General features: G+C 42.6%; 6 non-coding genes across 6 annotated transcripts; all 6 read right to left on the reverse strand.

Annotated features, from left to right (window-relative positions):
* Positions 1-209: 209 nt before the first annotated feature.
* Positions 210-328, reverse strand: LOC123733901 (5S ribosomal RNA). Its single transcript, XR_006764244.1, has one exon. It is a non-coding gene; the product is annotated as a 5S ribosomal RNA (ribosomal RNA).
* Positions 329-467: 139 nt separating this feature from the next.
* LOC123733712 (5S ribosomal RNA) lies at positions 468-586 on the reverse strand. The gene has a single exon (XR_006764075.1). It is a non-coding gene; the product is annotated as a 5S ribosomal RNA (ribosomal RNA).
* A 139-nt stretch (positions 587-725) lies between these two features.
* Positions 726-844, reverse strand: LOC123733713 (5S ribosomal RNA). Its single transcript, XR_006764076.1, has one exon. It is a non-coding gene; the product is annotated as a 5S ribosomal RNA (ribosomal RNA).
* Positions 845-1,254: 410 nt separating this feature from the next.
* LOC123733902 (5S ribosomal RNA) lies at positions 1,255-1,373 on the reverse strand. The gene has a single exon (XR_006764245.1). It is a non-coding gene; the product is annotated as a 5S ribosomal RNA (ribosomal RNA).
* A 410-nt stretch (positions 1,374-1,783) lies between these two features.
* On the reverse strand, positions 1,784-1,902 carry LOC123733798 (5S ribosomal RNA). Its single transcript, XR_006764161.1, has one exon. It is a non-coding gene; the product is annotated as a 5S ribosomal RNA (ribosomal RNA).
* A 410-nt stretch (positions 1,903-2,312) lies between these two features.
* LOC123733903 (5S ribosomal RNA) lies at positions 2,313-2,431 on the reverse strand. Its single transcript, XR_006764246.1, has one exon. It is a non-coding gene; the product is annotated as a 5S ribosomal RNA (ribosomal RNA).
* Between the last annotated feature and the right edge of the window lie 69 nt (positions 2,432-2,500).

Consider the following 2,500-nt stretch of genomic DNA (forward strand, 5'->3'; position numbering starts at 1 on the left):
CAAGGAGCACAAAGCACACACAAGCTGCATTCAGCAACAATATTCTTGTTTGTCTCATAAATACAAGGCAGATGCTAATTGAAAACATCCAGGAAATTTGATCCTATTAAAAAGGCAGGAAGCTGCATTTAGTCAATTCATCATTAAATGCTTACTACAAGGCAGTGTTGCTGATGAAATAGTGCAAGAGCACACCCTCGTGGACAAAATGCTTACAGCACCTGGTATTCCCAGGCGGTCTCCCATCCAAGTACTAACCAGGCCCGACCCTGCTTAGCTTCCGAGATCAGACGAGATCGGGCGTACCCAGGCTGATATGGCCGTAAGCGAGAAACAATCTCTTGCTACAACATATATAGTCAAAGTGAGTCTGATAAAACAGACATTTAGTCAATTCATCATTAAATGCTTACTACAAGGCAGTGTTGCTGATGAAATAGTGCAAGAGCACACCCTCGTGGACAAAATGCTTACAGCACCTGGTATTTCCAGGCGGTCTCCCATCCAAGTACTAACCAGGCCCGACCCTGCTTAGCTTCCGAGATCAGACGAGATCGGGCGTACCCAGGCTGGTATGGCCGTAAGCGAGAAACAATCTCTTGCTACAACATATATAGTCAAAGTGAGTCTGATAAAACAGACATTTAGTCAATTCATCATTAAATGCTTACTACAAGGCAGTGTTGCTGATGAAATAGTGCAAGAGCACACCCTCGTGGACAAAATGCTTACAGCACCTGGTATTTCCAGGCGGTCTCCCATCCAAGTACTAACCAGGCCCGACCCTGCTTAGCTTCCGAGATCAGACGAGATCGGGCGTACCCAGGCTGGTATGGCCGTAAGCGAGAAACAATCTCTTGCTACAACATATATAGTCAAAGTGAGTGTGATAAACAGACATTGCATTTTCAACAATTAGATAAGCAGCTTGAACTTTGTGTCACTGAAAAAGTAGAAGAAATTACAAACACTGTTCCCATCACTTTTTAGCACAGGTAGTTGGATAAAATACAAACTTTATTTCCTTTCATCATTTGAACAGGGCCAAGGAGCACAAAGCACACACAAGCTGCATTCAGCAACAATATTCTTGTTTGTCTCATAAATACAAGGCAGATGCTAATTGAAAACATCCAGGAAATTTGATCCTATTAAAAAGGCAGGAAGCTGCATTTAGTCAATTCATCATTAAATGCTTACTACAAGGCAGTGTTGCTGATGAAATAGTGCAAGAGCACACCCTCGTGGACAAAATGCTTACAGCACCTGGTATTCCCAGGCGGTCTCCCATCCAAGTACTAACCAGGCCCGACCCTGCTTAGCTTCCGAGATCAGACGAGATCGGGCGTACCCAGGCTGATATGGCCGTAAGCGAGAAACAATCTCTTGCTACAACATATATAGTCAAAGTGAGTGTGATAAACAGACATTGCATTTTCACCAATTAGATAAGCAGCTTGAACTTTGTGTCACTGAAAAAGTAGAAGAAATTACAAACACTGTTCCCATCACTTTTTAGCACAGGTAGTTGGATAAAATACAAACTTTATTTCCTTTCATCATTTGAACAGGGCCAAGGAGCACAAAGCACACACAAGCTGCATTCAGCAACAATATTCTTGTTTGTCTCATAAATACAAGGCAGATGCTAATTGAAAACATCCAGGAAATTTGATCCTATTAAAAAGGCAGGAAGCTGCATTTAGTCAATTCATCATTAAATGCTTACTACAAGGCAGTGTTGCTGATGAAATAGTGCAAGAGCACACCCTCGTGGACAAAATGCTTACAGCACATGGTATTCCCAGGCGGTCTCCCATCCAAGTACTAACCAGGCCCGACCCTGCTTAGCTTCCGAGATCAGACGAGATCGGGCGTACCCAGGCTGATATGGCCGTAAGCGAGAAACAATCTCTTGCTACAACATATATAGTCAAAGTGAGTGTGATAAACAGACATTGCATTTTCACCAATTAGATAAGCAGCTTGAACTTTGTGTCACTGAAAAAGTAGAAGAAATTACAAACACTGTTCCCATCACTTTTTAGCACAGGTAGTTGGATAAAATACAAACTTTATTTCCTTTCATCATTTGAACAGGGCCAAGGAGCACAAAGCACACACAAGCTGCATTCAGCAACAATATTCTTGTTTGTCTTATAAATACAAGGCAGATGCTAATTGAAAACATCCAGGAAATTTGATCCTATTAAAAAGGCAGGAAGCTGCATTTAGTCAATTCATCATTAAATGCTTACTACAAGGCAGTGTTGCTGATGAAATAGTGCAAGAGCACACCCTCGTGGACAAAATGCTTACAGCACCTGGTATTCCCAGGCGGTCTCCCATCCAAGTACTAACCAGGCCCGACCCTGCTTAGCTTCCGAGATCAGACGAGATCGGGCGTACCCAGGCTGATATGGCCGTAAGCGAGAAACAATCTCTTGCTACAACATATATAGTCAAAGTGAGTGTGATAAACAGACATTGCATTTTCACC

This window comes from Salmo salar, unplaced genomic scaffold (assembly GCF_905237065.1).
Source record: "Salmo salar unplaced genomic scaffold, Ssal_v3.1, whole genome shotgun sequence".
Lineage (NCBI taxonomy): Eukaryota > Metazoa > Chordata > Actinopteri > Salmoniformes > Salmonidae > Salmo > Salmo salar.